The sequence below is a fragment of the Alligator mississippiensis genome, chromosome 1, assembly GCF_030867095.1.
Source record: "Alligator mississippiensis isolate rAllMis1 chromosome 1, rAllMis1, whole genome shotgun sequence".
NCBI lineage: Eukaryota > Metazoa > Chordata > Crocodylia > Alligatoridae > Alligator > Alligator mississippiensis.
This window is the reverse complement of record NC_081824.1, coordinates 38,733,647-38,757,197: the sequence shown is the minus strand read 5'-3', so window position 1 is coordinate 38,757,197 and position 23,551 is coordinate 38,733,647. Positions and strand designations below refer to the sequence as shown.

General features: G+C 43.4%; 1 protein-coding gene and 1 long non-coding RNA gene across 2 annotated transcripts in view; both read left to right on the top strand.

The window, feature by feature from the left end:
- The window catches only part of SNTG2 (syntrophin gamma 2), a 625,784-nt gene that overhangs the window by 44,745 nt on the left and 557,488 nt on the right, over nt 1-23,551 (top strand). The gene's annotated exons all lie outside the window — the stretch shown is intronic.
- The window catches only part of LOC132251191 (uncharacterized), a 56,680-nt gene continuing 43,394 nt past the window's right edge, over nt 10,266-23,551 (top strand). Inside the window, exon 1 of the long non-coding RNA XR_009463086.1 lies at nt 10,266-10,523. This is a non-coding gene — a long non-coding RNA (uncharacterized LOC132251191). The remainder of the gene's footprint in view (nt 10,524-23,551) is intronic.

Genomic DNA, 23,551 nt, shown 5'->3' with positions numbered 1-23,551 from the left:
CTACAGATAGCTCCTAACTTGATTTTTCCCAATGTAGATAGAAATACGTCTTTAAACATTTTTGTTTGTTCTTAGATTAATTTGTATTTCCTTTATCAAAATAAAACTTCATTTCAAACAAAGTGCTTGTATACATTTCAGATGCCATTCATGACATCCACATCCTGCATGTAGTAGTTTATAGGGTATCAAGATCTGCCCCTCCCCCTACTCCAAATGACTTAGATTAGGTTTCTAGCATGTCTCCTAGCAATGCACGAGTGGGACCCAATCTATGATCACGTAATTTAAAGCAAGCTATGTGTTCCTAGATCAGGTCCCATGAACATCTGTACATACACTTAGAATTTCATGCATCTATGGAAAAAGCTCTTTAGTGTATGTAATAGTTTTGCAGATTTTTATTCTCCGTCAAATATCTACAAAATACTTGACAGCAATTAAGCAGCTGTATGCAGTAACTGCTTATCTAATGTCCATATTTTTCTCATGGTTGCTGTGTCCTTTGCATTGTTTTGTCTCTTGTGTACACCTTTTTCTCTCATCTTGTACTTAGATCATAATCTCGTTTGGGGAAGTGCCTGTGCTACCATAATAGAATTCAATAATACTGTAGTAATAAATAATACAGTGAATAAATAAAATTGCTACTATTTTAAAAATAAAATTGATGTGCTGTCCTCAGCACCCTTACCTGGGCTTTTGGGGGCCTACTTGGACTGCAGCAGTGTGGAGCCAGCCACCTGGAGCCTGGCCAGCATCCAGAGTGTTTGAGGTGCTGCAAATCACACATGAACGCTCATGGGGACATGCCCTATGAGTTCCAAATTCCGTGTCATCTGATCCAAACCATTTCATATTTAATAAGAAAGAATAAACCTAATAAAAAAAGAGACCATGCATATAGACATACAAAGGTTGAAGACTAGTTTATTTTAGACAGGCTAAGCAAGGTAGTTAAAGAAATATGACTTCTCTCAGATTAAAAATAATAATAACAAATCCTGTATATAGGACCAAGTTTCCCAACAGTTTTGATGAGGCAAAAAATACATGTATACAATGTGTTCTCAGAAACTCATTGGTGGTAAAATATTACCTCTTTTTTAAAATTTTCATTAGTTATGCATGAATGCAAAATTCAAGAAGTATGCTGTTTAATGTGGAATTGCTTGCTTTGAGCAAACAATCCTATTGCTCACCTTAGTCTAAGTAATAGTAACATATTGTAAGGAACTGTGTACAAGTTATCCTCTAAGTAGAATGCCTGGAATCATTATTATGACTTTTTCTTAAACTTCATAACCTATAGGCTAAGGACAGAAGTTGCACATAAACCGGTTTAAGTGGTTAGAAACTGGCTTAAACTTGTAACAGAACAGAAGCTCAGTGCACGTAAAACATTTTCAAAATGGTTGAAACTGGTTTGAGAAAAAACCTGGTTGAATGTAGTGTATGAGACTTAACTGATTTGGGTCAAACTGGGTTATGAAACTTCTGTCTCAGACCGCTTCCTAGTTCAAGTTAAATCACAGTCCCCCACCATCCCAGTGTGACGGGTTAGCTGGCAGTGACTTAGCCTAGGGGTTTTGAAAGGGCAAAAGATGATTGGAGGACTTTGGATTCCATTTCCTCACCAATCAGGCCCCAGAGACTCACCTTCCATGTCCCCTGATTGGCCCCTTGGGTCACGTGGAGGAGAATAAAAGGGGCAGCACGGCTGACTCAAAGAAGAGACCAGTGAGGGACCACAAGGAAGGAGCTTCAAAGAGCTCGCAAGAGCTGAGCCAGTGGGGTGGGAGCAGTTGCCTCAGAAAAGCCTGAAGGAGCGGGACCTGCAGGCAGTACTTGGACCCTCAGCAGTGCAGCATGCGGCCGGCAGGAGAGGCTTCCCCGCTGGGCTCCAGGATTGTCTATGAGGGGCTGTGGCCATCAGGAGAGGTTCCCCAGCTCTAGCAAGGATCTGAGCAGTGACCTGAGAGGTTTCCAGTTCGTCCAATAAGAAGCCAGGCAGTGCGATGTGAGGCCAGGGTTCTGGGAAGGTCCAGACCCCTAGCAGCTTAGAACAATGCCAGCACTGGTGGCTATGTAGCAACCTTTCTGCCTACCATGTTGGAGATCCAAGTTCAAATTCTAGCTGGGGTGACTTGGGGTGAGTGAACTAACAAGGAGAAAATCTTTTTGCAGTGGAAAGGGGCCATTGTGTTTTCCCCCTTTCTCCCCCTCCAGGTACCTAGGCTTTATATTTCCTTGTCATTTGACATTTTGTATTTTGTGCCTTTTTATATTTCACCAACCAGTATTGTTTGTTTTGTTGTTTGTGCTTTATATGTTGTTAACCCTGTCTTTTGTCAATGATTGTAAGTGTCTAACCTTTGTTGAATCCTTGGGGCATTGTAGTGTCCCCTATACCCCTTGGTTTATGCCTGTTATGTTCTCAGTACTATTTTTTCATTAAAAGGTATATGGTTAAGGCCCATTGGTGGTCTGGCTCTGCTCCATAGGGGAAGGAGAGTCCCTACATCTCCCACAGGCCTTGAGCACCTGCTTTGATTCCTTCAATTGGAGAGGGGGTACCTCTTGGAGTACCGCCCAGGTTACACCAGCATGCTTTTCAGCCCTGGGCTGGACTGGGATGTGCTGTCTACTCCAGAGAGAAGGGCTGGCCCCACCCCTCTGCTCCCTAGCTGCAGCAGTGAGGGCTGATTGACAAGGTCAGGCAAGCCTGGCTCGGGATGCAGCCCTATCTATAGGTGGGGGACTGCTTCCTCTCCCAGCAAACCCCAGCTGGAATCTGGGAGCAGAGAGGGGGGTTAAACACCCCTTCCCCACCCAAACTTACTGCTGGCTGCAACTGTGGACTACAAATCCCAGAGGCACCTGGTTGCAGGAAGGGGAAGTGATTGTGCAACCCTGTAGAGTCCTTCTATAATTCTGGACTGCAAATCCCAGAGACCTCAGGTGCAGCAGGAAAAGGAAGTGAACACACAGCTAGAGAGCTATGATGTAGTGCCCCTTGATTTCTAGCCTGAGCCACTGCAGGCATGTGGCTGCATTTCCTGAATCAAAAGTAACTGTCTATTTACTTATGTTTCAGTTTAATCTGTGCTGTTTAGACTAACCTACAAAGGCCTCAGGCTTTTTAACTGTCTGTAGCTACCTAATAAAGCAAAGAAACTTTTCACGTTAAACTGCATACTTTTTAAATTATGCATTCATTCATAACTAACAAAAAGAGTATTATTTTGCCAACCATCTGGTTCTGAGAGAGACCGAGACCAAACTTGGCCAAGTGCTTGTGGACTAAAATGGCTCTTACATTTCAATTATCATTTAGTTGTTTTATATATGGTCATTTTAACCAGAATAATCTCAATTTATTTCATTTTCTACTGATAGAAAAATGAGTCTGATCCTATTGTTTGAACTCATGTGCCTCCTAACTGTCTTGAATGTTCCATCTCAAGAACAGCATGACTCTGCTGTAAAAGTTGTCATGCCAGAATCCTGCCACTCGCACGCACGCACAGGCAGATTTCTATAATGATATTTACTAACTTTCTACAGGATATAACCTTGAAATGTGGGAGCTCTTTAGCAAAATCTAATTAATACTACCTCAATTATCATCTTGTGAAGCTTAGATTGTAGTAGGGACAAAAATACATTTGTAACATTTTAAAGAAAAAAGTTCTGGGCAGGTTAGTCAATAAAATAAAAAAGCTCAGCTCCCTGCCCCCCCGGCCCCTCCCCCCCCCCCCCCCCGTGTGCACACTGTATTAAAAAAACCCCCAAAAAACTGTTTATTACCCAACTTCCTCTCCTACTTCCCCCCACCCATAGCTTGCTGGATAGATAACATGGTCTTTGCAAAAGTGTTCATTATTTCAGTAATAAATACCTTTATAGTATTTGGGTTGGGTCTTTTTTCTTCATATTATATAATCATTCTGAGTCAACAGATGTGTAAACCGAGGGTGATGTTTCTCTTATGCATGCACGTCCTATATAAGGCAATTAGCTATATAAACCATTTTGAAATGTTTACTTATAGAAATGTGTATTTTATACAGTGCCTATACTTTACAATGCTGAGAGATTCAGCCTCACAGCACTTACAATGAAGTTGGGGAGTATTAATGGATTCAATTGGTGGATAAAGTGACATAAAACTAGGTTATTTTACATGATCATGATCACCAGGAAATCTGCAGCATATCTGGAAACAGAACTAAATTCTTTACTTGACTGTCCTTCATCATAAAAGAGGATAAAAGGTGTGTTCAAAACAAATCTGATTTTGCGGAGGAAATACTTCTTTCCAATCCAGTTCTTTTTTTAATTCGGGTTCCCTACTTGCTGTTGACATTTGTAATTTTTTGCGGAAGTATTTTACAAATACTAATTAATTATGTCTCCTAAGTTACCTCTAAAATGGGCAACTGTGATAATTCCATTTCTTAGATGGAGAAAATGAGTTTAGTTAAAATTCAGACTGAAGACTATAGTCAATCATTCTCCAAAATATAATACTAGGTGATATACAAAATATCTGAAGGTTAGGTAGTAGATGTTGCAATTTTCCATAATAATGTATGATACGTTGACTTGTCTTGCATAAATCTGCTAACTTTAACACAGTATTGACTGACTCTACCATATGCTTATTTAACTCAAAATACACATTTGTCATCTGTAGAACATAAAAAAAAAATGTAATTTGTTTCTGCTGCCTACATAACTTGGGAGAGTTTAGTATCCTTTTCAGTAATTTAAAAACATAAAATGAGAGTATACTTTTAATAACTGAACAAGCCAAGGACCACTAGCATTTGTAGATATTCAGAATATTTTAATAAACAGTCTTGCTTTATTTTAACTTGCTTTTGCTATGATTGTATACTTTGTGTGGTTTTTTTTAAAGATAATTACTATAATAAAATTCTTTTGGGGAAAAATGATTTAATAGTTTCAGATACAGTGATTAAAGAGAGAACTACAATTTAGTTTCTCACATAAATATTTGCTTTTGAAGTGTTTGTGTACTCATCGATGTAGTGTATGTGATTACAATATATGATCACAAATTACAGCAGTATGTGATTGATTTGACCGGTCACAACTAACCCGTGAACCCTTATCCTCATGTAAATCCCATTATCAGTATTTAAAGTACTTTTTCTTTAAAAAAACAAAACAAAGCAGAATAGTCTATAACTGTGGCCGTGTTTAGGATAGAGTTATTCGTATGTTTGGAAAAGAAATAAGCATCAGTTCTTCTAGAAGCACTCGCAGCCTAGCTCAGGGGCTGGCAGCATTTTTGGGCAGAGTGCCATAAACATCTATAAGCTCAACTTGTAAGATGTTGGTGTGCCAGGGGTGGACAGCAGGGGAGCTGTGAAGGGCCCAATCCATGTTGTGGCAGTGCAGCCCTGGCCTCCTCCCTGCTGTCTGTCCTGAGATGCATGTGCCAAGCAAAATGTCTTTGGGCGCCAAACTCTGGTATCTGTGCTGAGGGTTTTATATAATATTTCATGTATTACGTAAGAGCTGAACAGTACTGAAATTACTTGCAACAATTGATTCTATGCCTGCTGATTCATAAGACAATAGTATGTCAATAGATACCTGTGGCTGTATCAGCCTTATTTTATGTTACCTCTTAATTTTTTTTGGTATAGTTTATTTTGTCAAATAATTAAGATTTGTTATAAATTGCCAGTATTGTTATTTGATTCAACATGTTCTTTTAATTTTATACTATGTACCCTGGCGTTCATTTTAAAATGAGAAATTACTATAGCATCTGGCACATTATATTACTCTGATTAAACAGGGTAAACTTTAAAAATTATGGACAAAAATGACATTTTACACAAGTGATTAGATTTTTAGTGTGCTTTTTAAGTGCTTCTATATGGCATCATAATTTCAAACCCCATTATCTAGGATTTAATGACCATTTAAAAAAAACACTTCTATAGAAATGACTTGTCTTTTCAGTTCTTTTTTTTTTAAGACATACTTTGATCATGCTGTTTCAGTAGCAAAACCTTTTTGCAGGTTTTCCTAATTATTATGCACTGTTATGCACAACATTAATATTTTAAGAAGTCATTTGAAAAATGGAGCCTTATCTGAGAAAAATGCAAGAAAATAATCATGGCCATTAGAAGGAGTTAAATGAATTAGTACAGATTTAAATTATGCACAGACCCCTAAAATTCACTACGTGTTGACTGCCACAATAAACTAGCTGCTTTGAATAACACTGTATATTTCTGTCTTTTGTGTCCAAAGAGTGAATTACCATATTTTCTTGCATATAAACCACAACTTTTTCACCAAAACCAGCTGGTGATCTAAACATAAGCCTATTGCATTAACCTGGGAGGGTTATAAAGTGAAATAGGGTTTTTTCCCTTAGAATTCTAAAACTTTTGTCATCTAAATCTTTAATCAAGATATTCGTCATGTTCGATTGTAATTAATTCAACAATCTTTTCCTTTCAGTGACTCATCTGGTTATATTCTCTAGTATTTGTCATCAAGTTTTAACCTGTCTGTGGAACATGTAGCATAGATAAACCTCTTTTTACTAGCACCATGATCTGCCATCATATATAGTGGCATAGATAGCCTATATATCTATGTCACTATATATGATAAACCCCACAAAACCATGATTAAAATTAAATGTCACACATATATATAGTGAGAGAATTTGTGATTTGTTTGTTTGCTTGCTTTTTTTTAATCGCAGAAAACCAAGAATCCTGGTAATCCAGTGAACATAGCAAAGTGACTGAAATACAGTTCCTTCAAAACCAAAACATAGTTTAGTTGCCCAGAGTTATGTAGAAAATAATGCTAAGGATAAAAAATGCTTCTATGCATAGCGCCCTCAGGGATAACAAGGAATAATGGCCACAAGTTGTTGGAGAGTAGGTTTAGATTAGACATCTGTAAGAACTATTTCACAGTTAGGGCGGCTAGGATCTGGAACCAACTTCCAAGGGAAGTGGTGCTGGCTCCTACTCGGGGGGTCTTTAAGAAGAGGCTTGATGCCTACCTGGCTGGGGTCATTTGAGCCCAGTTTTCCTCCTGCCCAGGCAGGGGTTGGACTTGAAGATCTACAAGGTCCCTTCTGACCCTGCTTCTATGATGAATATTTTTTGCCTAATTCTTAAACTGCCCTTGTGAGCATTATGCAACAAATAAGATTTGTTAATATTTTTTTTATTGGACTGAATGTATCATTAGAAGAAATGTCATCTAGGCTTCTCAGCATGAAATGCCCTTTCTCAGGTCTGGACAAAAAGCAGACAGAGCCTATATACTAAATCTCAGGCAAAACAATTACTCTTATTTAACTCTAGTGTGTGGATGAAATTTTTGTTTGTTTGTTTGTTTTAAAGAAAGAGGATGTTAGCTTCTCCCTGGCTCAGATTTATCAGAAGCAGTTACAAACCAAGTGAAGAAGCTGAAATAAATAAACCTAATTCTACAAAAGAATAACACCATTTTAAATGAAAGGGCCATTAGAAGAAACAGGTATAGTCCTAGGAAGTCATTAAGAATATTGTCTAGTCCATGGTGTTAGTATCCAGTAAAGTATTGAATTTTTGTTCCTAGGTCCAGCTTCTGAAAGTAGTATGTAGGTTTTCTTTTGAAGAGGGCTGTGAGGTCAGAGGTGTTATTGTTCTGTGAGAAGTATTCTCCCACTGGTGATAATGTTTCTGTCCTTTTATTATTTTTCTGTGAATTTTGTTCTGGAGCATAGTGACTTGCTTAGTTTCACCCTTATAGTTTCCATGAGGGAACTTTGTGGTTTGGATGAGGCATATCGTATTTTGTGATGTACAAGTACAGAATTTATGGATTTTGGTTGTGGGGAGGGGAGTGTTGGCAGGAATAGAAATACTATATAATTCTATGTCTGCAGAGTGGAAGACAAGAAGTAATGGGCTGAGATTGCAACAAGGGAGACTTAGAGGCTAGGGACAGACATTACACATAAACCAGTTTAAGCAATGAGAAACCTGTAACAGAACAGACATTCAGTGCACATAAAACAGTTTCAAAATGGCTGAAACTGGTTTGAGATAAATCTGGTTCGATGTAGGGTGTCCAGACTGTGAAATACGCTCCCTCCAGAGGTGGTGCAATTGCCTAGCCTGGCAGTCTTCAATAGGAGATGAGACAGTCACCTTGTTGGGGTCACCTGACCCCAACTGGCTTTCCTGCCTCATGCAGGGGGCTGGACCCAATGATATTCCAAGATGACTTACAGCCTTGCAGTCTATGAATGTATTATCAGACTTAATGATTTGGCTGAAACTGGTTTATGCAATGTCTGTCCCAGACCCCTTCCTGGTTTAAGTTAAACCAGACTTCTCCAGCATTCTGGCATTCTCTCAAGTCTGGGCGGGGCTCTCTGTTCCAGCCTCAGGTCTGACCCCACTCTTCCCCCTCCTCCAGCCTCAGGTCTGACCCTCTACTCTCTAGCCTGAGCAGGGACTGGCCCTAGTAGAGACACTGGCCAGCATGGCCCTGTTGGGGCAAAGTGGGCAGGCAGGGGGTTTTAATTCTTCCCTCCTTTCCTGCTTCCCCCACTGCAGCTGGGGTCAGCTTGTCTTCTGGGGAGCAGAGGGGAAGGGGCTGTGGCAGTGGCCCCTGGGGCTGGCAGACCCTGGCTGCAGGGAAAGAACAGAGGGAGGAATTAATTCTTCTCTCTTCTCCCTTTACCTTAAGAGGGCCATGCTGGGTTGGTTGTCCTGCAGGGTGGAGAGGGGGACTCTGTTTCATGGTGGAGGGGCTCTTCCCCCTCCTCCTCCTCCTCCTTGTCCTCCCAGGGTGGGGAGGGGGGCTCTGTGTGGTGCTGGAGGAGGAATCTTCCTCCTCCTCCCTCTCCCCCTTCCCCCTTTCCAGCATGGGACTGAGAGAGTTGGGGGGCTTCATGCAATGCTGCCTGGCCTCAGGGTGGGTGGCCGGGGGGTGGGGAGGGGCGGGTTCTGTTCAATGCTAGCAGGAACTTCTATTCCTACTTGTCTCCCCCTGCCACCATGGGGTGGGGGGGAGGGGGCTGTGTGCAGCACTGCTGACCTAGCCCAGCCCAGCTGAGGCACAGGGAGCAGCTATAATGGAGCTGCAAGGGATTGTGGGGCCTCAGCAAACCTCCATAGTGGGCAGCTGCTGTGCTCCAGGCCCGGGGCACCTCCAAGTGGGCCTGAATAAGCCACTGCTTGGTGAGCTGCTGCACCGGGGCTGCACTCACTGACATGATAAGCTGCCCATCTGCATTTGCTCAGCTTGGGTCCCCATCACTAATCTGCACCTGCAGGGGATGGCCCCAGCCCCACCCCCACCATACGGCTACTTTGCCTGGGGCTGAGCGAGGCCAGCCTGAGCCATGGTGGGGTGGAGGTGGGGGGCATCCCCGACAGCTGTGACTCCCTTACAGCCATTCCCTGCATCCCAGCTGGGCCAGGCTGAGCAGTGTCACACAAAGCCCCAATTCCCTGCTTCACAATGGTTGGGGGAGAGGGGAGTAGGGAGGGGAAAGAGTTGGAGCTGGGCAGAAGCAGGAACGCAGTACAGAGCCTGCACCCAGAGGGGCAGTGGGAATACGGTGCTTAGCTGAACAGGGTGTTGGTGTGAGGGTGGGAGGTGTAGGGACCCCCCACAGTCCCCGCATTGCATGCAGGCTGCACTGCTTCGTCAGCGGTAGCAGGCAAGGAAGTCGGGGCACTTGTGCCCCATGCAGGCATGGCTCTGACCAGCGATGCACAGGAGGAAGGAGAGGAGCCTACCCTATCATCTGGGCCTTGCTCCATGTGCCTGGAACTCCACATTTGCAACAGGGCAACCCTGTGCTGACCTCCACAGAGAAGCAGGGGGTGGGGCTCCTCCTCCCCCCAACAGCAGAGTGTGGGGACCTGGGCACCAGGGAGCAGGGGAGGCAGCAGGCTCTAGTAAGGGGCTTCCCCCACTGAGTGCTGGAGTGGCAGGCAGGTAGTGCAGAGACCCGGCTATAGGGCAAGCTCTGCTCCCTCCTTTGGCACAATGCTGGCTGGAGCCATGCCTGCGCTGGGCATGAGCACCCTGACCTCACCGCCTGCTGCTTCTGCCAGACAGTGAGGGCTGCACACCATGGGGGGAGTGTATGGGGGTCTCTACACCTCACAGCCATACCCTGCCCAGCTGAGCTACACACTTCTGCTGTCCCTCTGGGGGGAGGAGGAGGAGAGGGAAGAGTTCCCCTCACCATAAAACAAAGCCTCACCTTGCCCTAGAGTCCCCATCTGGGGCTGGGCAGCATCCTATAGAGGCCCTGTGGCAGGGCACAGTTTGTGCCTGCCACTTTAAGGGCTGGAAGGGCTGGAAGCAGCTTCACAGTTGGGAGGTGCCTGATTAGGGCAGCCATTTTAGATTCAGGGCTGCCCATATAAACAGGGCATTTTGCTGCTGGGAGGCCAGGCAACAACATTGCCTGGCTGTAGCACTGCTGGTATCATCTGGAGGTAAGAGAGGAGCTGTAGGGGATGGTCACGAGGCTCCTGGTCCTGGGTATGACCTAAAACTGCACCCTGCTGGGAGTGGGTGGCCTGGTGGGGCTCTCAGTGGTACAGGAGCCCCCAGGAAATGCCACACCCGTTACCACCCTGGTGAAAGGTGGGTTGGGGCACCTTAACCCCTAGCCCCCACAACCGGGTGCATTACCCCTTTTTATAGGGTCTGGAAGGTGGACCCCAGAGGAAGAGCATGAGGCCATGGACTCATGAACCTGTCTGAACATTCCCCTGACTGGTCCAAGCTGGGGCCCGGACTGGAAGGGTCAAATGGCCAGGGGCCCACTGTGAGGAACGCCCAAGAGCCGAGGGCCTGAGGTTCCTACTGTTCTGGAGGTGGGCCAGGGCTAGTAGCCCAAGGTCCTAGGGGGACCGCACCTGTGAGGGGGAAGAAGCTCAGGGAGCTATGTTGCCAAGAATGAAGGTGGATTAGTCTGCCGGAATGGAGGGATCATAGAGGGGTTCAACAGTAGGATTCTGGGGCCCAGCAAGGGGCCAGTGATATTGAGAACTATGGATGCCATCTGCGAGGCTTGAGCTGTGGTGTAGGGGAGGAATGGAGCTGCAGATAGTGCTCCCTGGCATTGGGGCAAAAATGGGCAGCCTCCCACTTAACTACATCAATGAACTAATTACCAACAAGGCATGGCAGGTGAGAAGGTGAGTGGTTAGCCCAGAAATAGGTGGGCGGGCCACAGTGAGATCAGCCCAGAGAAGGCCCTCTGTTACAGGACCCCATCACTGCCCCCCTTCACCCCATAGCAATGGGGGAGAAGCAGGGGGACAAGTCCCCCTTTGGAGCTAGGCAGCTTCACAGAGTCCCCCTCCCACCCCACAATGGTGGGAGGAGGGGGGAGAACAGCCCTCCCCCCCTGCACCGAACAGGGGTCCCCTATTGGCCCTGCGACAGTGGGGAAGATGGAGGAGGGGGGAGAGTTCCCCTCTGGGGCTGGGCAGTCCTGTGTATGGGGATGGCTCCCAGCTTTCAGAGAGCTGATGGGGCCTGCTTGCTGGGGCCTGGCCATGCCCCCTCCTCAGCTCAGCTTCCCTATGGAAGTGAGGGCTGCTCTAATACCCCCAGGCTTCTGGTCTGAGTCACTGCAATCATGAGCCTGCATTTCCTGAATGGAAAGGGAACATCTATCCACTTAGAAACTGATTCACTTTCTTCAGGATAGATGAACATACAAAGATTAACTCAATTCAGGCTCAGGATTTTTGAATGTCTGTCCCTAGCCATAAAGTTTAGAAAAATGTTTTGTAGGTCTAGAAAATGTGACTTACTAAAATGGTTTGGAAAAGCAGGGATTATTTAGTTTGGAGAAGAGAAGACTGTGGGCAGATTTGATATATTGATGAGAAGGGTCCTGTATCAAGAGACAGGACAAGAAGTAATGGTTTTAAATTACAGGAAAGCAAATTCAGGTTGGATATTGGGAAGAATTTTTATACTATGAGGAAATTCATTGGAACAAACTATGTGGAGAGATGCTGGAATCTCATTCCCTTGATAGTATAAGTTAAACTATTTAATTACGCTTCTGGAACCTGCACTTGTAACTGTCAACTCTTATTAAAAGACTGTTTTAACAACTTCTTTGAGAAACATTCTTATAATTTCCATCCTAAATTCATTCCTGTCCTGTTTATAGACATTTGATTTGTGCTGCTTTTGTCACTTAGATTACTGATCTCTCCTTAGTGTTTTACCCTTTGAATAGCATTGTCATTCTCTTGATCACCCTAGTAGCTCTTATCTGCATTCTTTTTTACTTTGACTTCATCTGTCTTTAGTAAGGGTGAATGAATTGTACACGGTCTTCCCAAGTGAGGGGTGTGGCGAGTCAGTAGGGGGTGCTCCTGCACTGAGCCACCCACCACCTTCCAGCCTCCAAGTGCCTCCCTGGGGGTGCCTCACATCTGGCCAACCCCCTTCCTGGAGCACACCTGCTAGCCCGGGGGTAGAGCTGTCACCACCCAGGGACGGGCTTGATTCTGTCATGGTGTCCCCTGGGAAACAAGGCCTAGTAGCCCTCAAGGGTACTTGACTCACTTCAAGAACTTCGGGATGCTTCCCTCAGTTGGAAGCACAAGTAGTGGTCTCCCTTAGTCAGCCAAACCCAGGGGGACCCCAAGGCATAATCTAGACCCACTCCCAGTAAGTCTCCCTTGCTAGGTACAAAGGAGGACTTTATTGGTTACAAGGAGTAGGGTTGGAATAGGGTACAGAGTTGAGTAGTATCAGAGAAATCCCATAGAGCAAACAGGGTGGCTGGAGTAGCCTTTGATCATGCATCTGAGTTACTGCAAGCTATATATCTAGTGAGATCTCACATAGCTTACTCACAAATATCATCCAGAGGCAGGTGGAGATTCCCTCTGGAGGCAGGCAGTTCATTGATCATGAGAGAGCAAGTATCAGGTGATCCAGCTCCTCTCTCTCTCTGAGTTTTTTATCATGGCTACTGCTGCTCCTCCTGGGCAGTCCTTAACTTATATAGCCCTTATGACCTAATTTACCTGGTCCAGTGGAGGCCAGCACCTGTTGGCTGCCAGACAACCAATTTCCAATTTGAAATGAGTCACTGGTTGCTCAGCAGACTGGCAGTCTCTAGCCCACTAGAGAGCCTAAGCCCCTCTCCCAGGTATGTGATGACAGTCATGGAGGCAGAGGGAGCAGATTTCCCCCCTCAGGAATGTATCCAGCTCAGATTACCTAAAGAGATAGGGTAAGGTGTGTACCTTCTGCAGGGCCCATTCTAACCAAATTGTCACAGAGCAGAGTTTTTTTGGGGGAGAAACAGATGTGGCCTTCTCCCACAAGGGACATATTAGTGTCTTGTAAAATGGTATTAATAGCACCCTATCTTTATTAGAAATCCCTGACCTAATGAGTTTTAGGATTGTATGTGCCCTGTTCATGGCCATATCATACTGATGGCTTATATAGTCATCCTGTGATGAACTAATAGTCCTAGGTCATTCTTCATCTTAGTTGTTTTCAAGTAGCAAGCTCCAGACACAGAGCAGAAATGACTGTTGTTAATACTTAAGTGTGTGACTCTGTACTTCCTGCAGTTGGATCTTATCCCTTCTGGGATTGCAGAGAACTAGTAAGTGAAACAGAGCAAGGGAAACCTAGAAGAGGGGTCCTTGGGCTCTATTCCTGCCTCTGCTTTAAAGAAGATTCCAGTCATAGATCTCCAGCCTTCTGGGCTATGCAACAAAAAGTCCCCTAATGGGGGAGAAAGAGACCCCCTCACCATACTTCAAAAATGTATCTGATTGGGGGATACTTTAGGATGTACTATGAAACTTGCAAAGCAAAAGATTTCCTTCAAGGAGCAGAAAGCTGCACCATGCAATGGTACAAATAATTCCTATTACATTGGTTCCCTGCTGACCTTCATAGAATGGACAATAGGATATTAAACCTTTGTACTGAATTCTCTTGGGAGGGAGGGGGGCAGGGCAGATCAAGTCACAAGAGACCAACTCACAGACATGGGCTGATTCTTCTAGGCATGTGCACATTACTACAGCACAAATGGCATTTTACCTTCTGAAGGAAAGTGGGTCAGCCTTCCAAATTAGATTTTGGGAATCAAAGTAAAAATACTAATACTAATAATAAAATCGAGAAAAAGGGAAAGAAGGGCTGGATTGGTTATTTTCCGATGCTATCATCGGATGATGGGTGGTCTTTGCTGTAGAACCCTACTACCTTTTAATTATTAGGAAAGAATGTTACCTGTTTTGTTTTGTTTTTTGTAAAACGTCTGTACATAACTATGTTGTCTTCCCTTTATGACTGGCTAAAACAATCACATGCACTAATACAGTCTGGGGGCTGACTGGCTGGGGTTATAATGTACAAGAAGCTGAATATGAGCCAACAATGTGCCCTTGTTGCCAAGAAAGCTAACGCATACTGGGCTGCATTAGTAGGAGCATTGTCAGCAGATAGAGGGAAATGATTATTCCTCTCTGTTTGGCACTGGTAAGGCCACATGAGGAGCTCTGTGTCCAGTTTTGGACTCTCCACTATAGAAAGGAGGTGGACAAATTGGAGAGAATTCAGTGGAGGGCAATGGAAATGATTAGAGGGGTTGGGGCACATGACTTCTGAGGAGAGGGTTTCATAGTTTCATAGTTGGTAGGGTCAGAAGGGACCTAAGCAGATCATCAAGTCCGACACCAACCCCCTCCCCCATGGGCAAGAAAGAATGCTGGGGGTCACACAACCCCGGCTAGGTGATCGGAGGGTGAGGGAACCAGGTTTATTTAGTCTGGAGAAGACAAGACTGAGAAGGGGATTTGATAGCAGCCTTCAACTACCTGAAAGGTGGTTCCAAAGAGGATGTAGCTAGACTGTTCTCAGTGGTGGCAGATGACAGGACAAGGAGCAATGATCTCAAGTCGCAGCGAAGGAAGTTTAGGTTAAATATTAGGAAGATTTTTCTCACTGGGAGGGCAGTAAAATACTGGAACAAGTTACCCAGACAGACTGTGAAATCCCTGTCCTTAGAGATTAAGACTTGGCTAGAGAAAAGCCTTGGCTGGGATGATCTAGTTGGGCTGGTCCTGCCTTGAGCAGGGGGTTGTAGTTGATAACCTCCCAAGGTCCCTTCCAAACCTAATTTTCTATAATTCTAAGCCCAAATACCAAGGGATTACCCTTGTTTTCTTGATTTACATAAGATTTTTATCGTTGGACGAAGAGGATCTGTAGGAATCGTATGAGAAGGGTTGCAGTTTTGAGGATTAGGAAGCTTTCTTCTCAACTCCCTCTTCTGTACCCTAGAGGTGATTAAAAGAATGATAAAAATCCAAAGTACAAATGCTTACAGTGTAAATCCAGAAGACAGTGACATGCCAGTTCACATCTTTTTCATGGAAACTTTCAGTCTAAGAGGCTACATCTTTATGATGGAAGGAAGACATCAAAAGAAATACCTCATAAATCCGATCTAAAAAGATAACATAATTTGTCTTATTACAGTTTAATTATGTGTCACGGACTGCCTCTTGCAATACTGAAACATGTTTTGTATACTTTTAAAGCATGGAGAAAAATTATAGAAGACTAGGGTGGAAGGGATCTCAGGAAGTCATTGGTCCAATATCCTGCTCAAGGCAAGATCATCCATGTGTTTATTTAATATGCCCTTAAAACCTTCCAGTGGTGGAAATGTGTGCAACTTCTCAAAGTAATCTTTTCTATTACTTGATTGCATTCATAGTTATGTTGGATATTAGGAAGAATCACACAATACAGCAGTGTAGGGATGCTGCTGGGTACCTGGAGTGAAGTGGAAATAGTGACTTCCTGTTTGTGATCCTGAATGTGCAGCTGCCAGGAGCAGCTACTTTTCTCCCCCTTCCCCTCCCCTTCCCCTGTTTGGTGCTTGGGGTGGCTGTCTCCATTAAGTCACCCCTCCCATTAAGTTATGCTGCTGACACAGCATTCTTAAACAGTCCCTGACAAATGCTTATTCAGTTGTCTTGAAAACCTCAAAAGGTGTTTTAGCGACTTCCATTATTTGAGCCTCTTTAGTGAAGGCTGAAGTGAAAACATAAATTAAAAATTACAACTTTTTCTGCATTGTCCCTTAGTGGCTTTCACCCTCATTTAATAAGGAAGCTATATTTCTTTGGTCATCACTTTACTCTAACATTTTCTACTGAAGTTTTTTCATGAAAATTCTGTTTTTTCCTTTGAATTGTTTGTGGTACAGATGCATTCCAAATTTCTTCACATTTTTTTCAGTTGAAAGCATGACTTTTGCAGTCATAGAGTGCTTTTACTACCCCCCCCCCCAATTTCAAAATAGTTTTCAAAAAAGTTCCTACTCATCCTGGTGCCTGTTTTTTATTTGAGTTCCAGCTTTAGGTGGAAGAGAGGTTAGACAAGCTTTTGAGAACAGTTCATGAAGTCTGTAGGGACCCAGAGCCATAGGAGACCATACATAAGGTAATCCTACACCATAGCAGGGACAACTTGTTTTAAATCCTGATAGCGATTCAAGACTTGCTTTCTGTTGATTATAGATTTCATGTCATGGTGTATCTGATCCTGATTAGGTTTAGAGGGTTAGCTGCTTTGTGTTAGGGTTTCAGTAGTGTCCATTCTAGTAATATCTGTAGCTGGACAAAAAGGTCTCAAATCTTAGTTAATTGCAATGAAGAGAGCATAACAGATTTTATGCAAGATTTTTGGTGTTTCTGGATGAGCATAGAAATAGACCTTCCTTGTTGAGTAACTATGTAGGTACTAGCCTGCAACTATTATAAACTGTTCTAAAATCACATTTATGACTACCAGATAGTATATTTAAAACTTAGCTTGTCTATTTCTACTTTAAATTTATTTCCTGCTGGGAAAAACTAAACAATGACTTGACGAGAACAAAGTAATCCCTTTCCTCCCAACAAATTACGCCCCCCTCCCCCCCAACAAAAAAACCCCCAAAAATAAAAGCAAAGAAGAGAGGAAGTAGAAGGAAAAATAAATTGAGGTAAAATGCTAAGAAGAAGGAAATACAAAAGGAAATAAGAATAAAAAGGAAAAAAGTTAAGAGTGGAGGGGAAAAAACAAGGTGTACATTAATTTACATTACTGTTACAAAAGTTTTATTTTGTGATTGGTTTAGGTGAATTTAAACACCAAACAGATGTTTTTGTACCTTGGACGCATCAGCAGGAAAATCTTTTGGTGAACAACTTATAAACGAATACAAGTTTTGTATTTCTTTAGGATTTATTATTGCCGTGTCAAACGTGCTGTCACCATCTTCTAAATCAATGTAACAATTCTTTCATCCAAAAGAACCAATAATTTGGGAGCATGTTGACCAACTGATGCAATTTAAGGCTTTTAACATTGCGAGGAAACTGAATGAACAGTTGGTTCCCTTTCAGCTTCCACCACTCATGTGACATGTCTGGGTTTTTTTGCCCAGCATTTGGCAAAAATGGAGAAGGGAGTGAGGTATACATATGTGAGTGGAAGGGGAGGAGAAAGGTAGTTTTAGTTTTGGTTCAGTCTAACAATCAATGAGCAGCTGGATAGAGTGAAAAGTTTCTTCTTTCCGGCTGTTTGTTGCACCGCCTCTTTTCTCTTTACTGTGCTGTGTAGGTGCAGCTTTTGCTATTGAGGAATGCAAAATTACACTTGCATAAACTAAATAGGTTACTTCTCCAGTTTGATCACAGCATTAGTGTGTAAACATTTCCCTTCTCTTTTTTAAAATCTTGTTGCCATACTTGTAATGCTCATCTCTATTATTGTATTCTGTCAGGAGTAGTTGGGGACCAATTAGGTGGAAGGAGACAAAAAAAACTGATGATGCAAACAGTCATGTGTTTTGTGTTTGTCATCACAGCGGCAAGCACAGGTCACTGCTTCTGCTTTGACCCAGGTGCCTGCCCACGTCTCTGCAGTGCTGGTAACTTTTTAGATCTATGTTTTTCCCTGGGAGCTACTAACTTCAGTGAAGTTTTGCAAAAGAAGTAAGCTCTGAATTTGAACTGTTAATATGTTCTGCTGCTGAACCCCTCAAAGTAAAGTTACTTTGACTTATTCACAGAAAAAGAATGAAAAATTTATATGCACATGATCTCTGTTTCTCTGGGTCTGTGTCCCTGTGTCTGTCTCCATTTCTGACTTTCTTATCATATAATAGTTTTGAAGACCCACAGAACCAATGCTTTATATTGTTAAAGAACATTAGGGAATATAGTTAGTTCTGGTTTTTAACAGTCTGTTCAAGGAATCATGTGCATTCACTTCAGATACTTTTCAAGGCTGAGTGTAAATACCACAAAGGCATTTATGGTGACAGCTTCTCACTCCTCAGTGCAATTCCATTATGTATGCATAACTAAATATAGAAGACAAATTAAGAATTTAAATGATTAAGACAAAAAGTTGACTGGTTCAGTTTCTTTTTTTAGAAAAACAGAAGTTATTTTGGCCCTCTTCCAATCCTCAGGGATCTCCCCTGTATGCCATGATTTCTGAAAAAGTTTTGCCAGGGGTTCCACAATGACCTCAGCCAGGTCCATCAGCACTCTTGGGTGAAGTCCATCTGGCCCTGCTGACTTATAAATGTCTAGCTTTTCTAGTTGGTTTTGCACCAGCTCAGCATCCACAGTGGGAAGGCAATCTTTCCCACCACGCCCCCTGTGATCCTTGTCATGCTCGTCTTTCTCCTTGGTCCGGTGAAATACTGAAGCAAAGTGGGCATTCAGCAGTTTAGTTTTTTCCTGAGTGTCCATTATCAGTTGTCCTGAGGTGTTAAGCAGAGGCCCTACACTTCCATTTGTTTTTCTTCTGCTCCCTACATACCTAAAGAAGGACTTCTTATTGTCCTTGACTCACTTGGCTAACTTAAACTCAGTTGCCGCCTTAGCTTTCCTAATCGCGTCCTTACAAGTGCGGACCACTGTTGTATAGTACTGTCCCTAGCTTCCACTGTGTGTACACCTCTTTTTCTTTTTCAAGAGGACCACAATGTCCCTATTGAGTCAGGAGGGCTTGCCAGCCCTTCTGCTACCTTTCCTTTTCATGAGAACAGGGCTTCTGTGAGGCCCAAGCAGCCATCATACAGCAGTCGGCAATCCCACAATAGTCAGCAACAACCAGAAATCAACACTCATTCAGCAGTCACTCCCAACCTCTCAGAGTACACATCCCACCAAACAAACAGTCAACACAACAAAAGGTGCAGGCAGCAGGATCACTTGTCTTTTCTGGGCAGGATCTGGTGCCTGGCTTTCCTCCTTCCTCCTGTTGCCCCCAGCAACTGCCAGCACATTGCTTCACCTGTTGGCAGTCTCTGTTCACTGGCTCCCTGGTCATTTGGGGAGTCTCCTTTTATTTCCCTGAAACAAAAGTATCAGAACTTTTCACAAGAAGATTCTGCAAGAACTCCAACCAAAATAGCAAATTCTGAATTACTGTACCATTCTGAGTACTGTTTGAACAGAGCACAGATTGTGAACTACTTGGAAATTGTCTATGACCAGTATTCATATCAAGGTAAACCATTCCTTGCACTAGGAACATTTTCTCCCTCAGATCCCTCAATAGTGCTCAAAGCACCACCCAGAAATAATAGCACTCTTTAAAATTGTGCTAGGGTTTTTTGTTTTGGGGGTTTTTTTGCTGACCTAAAATTAAAGTCCTATGCACAGGTATACTGTATTCCTTCTAATCTCCTGAGCTAACCTAGACGTCTGTGTGGACTAGAAATAGCTCCATCAAGTTTATTTACAGTGAGGCTGATTTAAAATGTTTTTATAGATTCAGAAAACATTTTTAAATGTGTCACTATTTTCAAATGTAAATATGTGGTCAATAGCCAAGTTATTTTCTTATAAATCAGGAAGATTTTCAGATATGTAAGGTAATGAGATACAGCAGCATGCAACAGTGGCTTCAGTATAGATTAGATTAGGTGTGGGCAGTTATTTAGGCTGGAGGGCTACTTAAGTTTTGGTGAGCTCTTGAGGGCCACAGATACAAAATTAATGCTGAATATATTTTAAAACTTATAGATTAAAAAACCTAATCATATACTTAAAAATTTAACATCTACTATAAAATATTTTAATTTTATTTAAAAAATATTTTTGTCCTGATTTTGTTTTTTTTTTACCTCAAAAAAAGGTCTTACTCTTGTATTTTGAAAGTTAGGTTAAAGAAAAACAAAGAAACTCAGTGGGAAGAATGAAGTCTGTGATGTTCATTAACCAGAGAATCAAAATCAGGCAGCATCTCTGTTGTTGCAGTGCAGACCACTGCTGGAAGGTGGTCATTGCTCATCGAAGATCTTTCTTTTGAGTTATTGAATTTCATGAGAGAAAATGTTTGCTTACATATATGCATGTTGATCCAAACAGCACAAGCATCTCCTGGGCATCAGCCTTTATCTTTGGAAAGTTCTGTTCATTGAGAGCAGCATGAAACCTAGGAAGCAGCACTGATTTGAATCGTTCAGCAAGCAAGGCATCACATGACAGGTCAGTGAGCTCAAGTTGGAGGTCACATGGAGCACTGCCAACATCAAATGTGAAAGATGAGAAGACCAAAGACAGGTAATTTTCTATTGTTCAAAAATCCTAGAATTGGCAAGAAAATTCAGCATGCAACTTGAGTAGTGATGACATGTATTTTTTCAGGTTTTGATCACAAACAGTAATCTGCCACAGTGTAGGAAAATGGGTGAACTTGTTTCCTATCTGACAGGAGAAAAGAGTAGCTTTGTGATAAATGACTTGACACAGAAATGCAGTTCATGAGCAAAAAGCCCTTTTCCTCGCAGTCTTGAATTCAGTTCATTCATGTGGTCCTTGGTATCAACAGAAAATGCAAAATCAGAGAGCCAATCCACCATCATTCAGCTGTAAGAAATCTGAATCTTTTTCTTTCATGTTCAAAAACAAACCAATCTCGGCTCTCAGTTCTCTCACTCTTTTCAAAATGTTACCCAACCTAAGCTGTCTTATGTTGGCATGATACATAACACCTGTGTGCTCACTTTCATATTCCTTAAGCAGAGTTACAAATTGCCTGTGGTTTAACACACTTGCTCAAATGTAGTTGACCACTTTTGGAACTGTCCATGACAGTGCTTAGTTTTAAAACTCTTCATGAATAATGCAATGTAGAAAAATAATTTTCTCTTCTGGATTTGTTTCTTTGACTTGGTCTTGAATTCTTTTCAGCAATTCATCATGTTTGCCTGTCAGATTTGGGCTTCCATTGGTGGTCACACTCGCCAATTTTTTCCTCTCTACACCTAATTTTGACATGCATTGATTTACTGCCTCCAATAAATCTTTTCCAGTTTTCATATCTTTTACTGCCTGCATCGATGCCAATTCTTCTGTGAGCTCAAAATTTGGAGTGACATCTCAAATGAAAATCAACAACTGGCCTGTGTCTTTGACATCAACTCTCACATGGAGTGCCAATACAAAAGATGAGAAATTGTTTATCTTACTTTTCAACTGAAGGTCCAGGTTCTCAGACGTATCCTTGATAAATCTCACGGTGGTTTGTCTTGACAAGTAAATGTTCTTGAACTGCTTTTTCTTGTCTGGGCACAAAATTGTGGCAGTCAGCCATACACTCCTTTATAAATTCTCCCTTAGAGAATGGTTTGTTTTTTCCTGGTGATTTTGTGTGCAATCAAGTAGCTCATTCTTGTAATTCCATCCTGTGCCACTGATGGTTTTGTGGAAAAAAATATGGTTCCTCAAATGCAGAAAGTTCAATCTCCCCATCTTTCTTTGCTTTTTCTTCAGCAGACAAGTTCTTGTATTTGGAGTCATGCTTGCTCTCAAACTGCTGATTCAAATTATATTCTTTGAACACTGCCACTGCAAATTTTAAATGCACAGTTTTTCCACTCACATTGGTAAAAAAAATATTTAGACGTTCACTCTCTTTGAATATTCAGCATTCAAGCTAGGGACAGACATTCAAAAAGCCTGAGCCTAAATTGATTCAGTCTTTGCTGGTTAGTCTAACCTGCAAAGCTTGAACTGATTTGGAGGTGGATAGACATTCCCTTTTCATTCCAGAAATGCAGGCACATGCCTGCATTGGCTTAGGCTAGAAGCTGGGGGCTGCTAGAGCAGCCCCCGCTTTCATTGCACAGAGATGAGCTGAGGGTGGTGTGGCCAGGCCCTGGCAGGAGTCTGTGATTAGCAGGGATCCGGGTTTTCCATTTCTTATGGCAAAATGGAGAAAACCATGGATTTCCCCATTGTCAGAGAAAACGTGGATTTCTCCTTTTTTAGCAGAGAAATCCATGGATTCCCTGCTTTTGCAAACAGCTCTTCAGGCTACTCTGCAGGCAAACGCTGTTTGCAAACAGGGCAGGAAACCTCAGGCCTGAGGCTCTGACTCAGCCACAGCTCCGCTTGGCTCAGCTCAACCTCACTCCTCTCCTGGAGCCTGCGAGGTAAGTGGGGCTTGCAGGGGGCTGAGGGCCCCTCTGGCAGGGCTTGGGGTTGCAGGCCATGGTTGGGGGCTCTGGCAGGGCTGGTGGGGAGCCAGGAGCTCTGGCCCCAACCGAGCAGGTCGCAGCAGTGGAGCCAACTCCGTGCTGCTTCTGCTGCAGCTGCCTGCTATTGGGGGCAGGAAGCTGCAGACTTGGTGACCTGACAGCTGGAGACCCCCTGCAGCAGGACTGGGGGCCAGGGGCTGTGGGTGGGGGGGGGGAGCAAGAGGCATGAGTAGGGTGGTGGGGCTGTTGTGGGGGCAGTGAGGGGCACCAGCAGTATTGGCGGGGGGAGCTTTGGGGACAGTGAGAGGCACCAGCAAGGCTGGGGGGTGCTGCAGGGGTTTTTTAATAACAGATTTTGGGGTTTTCATCAGAGAATTTATTTCTTTATCAGAGAAAACCAGGATCTCTGGTGATTAGGGAGGGTTCTCCTCCCTCCTGAACATCCCAGCAGGGAGTGTTTGTCACCTTTAACTTGGTGTTTATTACTCCATTAAGAAAACAGAAAGACATTACCAGCTACCTGTTGATTCTGCCTTTGTCCCGTGTGCCACAGCTAGGAGGTAGCCAGCATGTGGTCTGCTAGCTAATACTGAGAGGTGTCTGTGAGGGACGGGGGAATGCCTGCTTAGCAGAGAGTGGTGGTGTGGGGAGCAGAATGCAGGCAGATGCCTGTAGAGACTGCCAAAGCTGCAGCCAGGGAGCAGAGGGGAAGGGCAAGCCCTGCTGTGGAACAGAGCTCTGCCCAGCCCAGAGAGCATGCCAAGATGCTGGGAGAGTCTGATTTAATTTAAGCCAGGAAGGGGTCTGGGACAGACATTGCATAAACTGGTTTGAGCCAAATCAGTTAAGTCTGATACTACATTCAACCAGGTTCATCTCAAACTGGTTTCAGCCACTTTCAAACTGGTTTATGTGCACTAAACATCTGCTCTGTTACAGGTTTAAACCAGTTTCTGATCA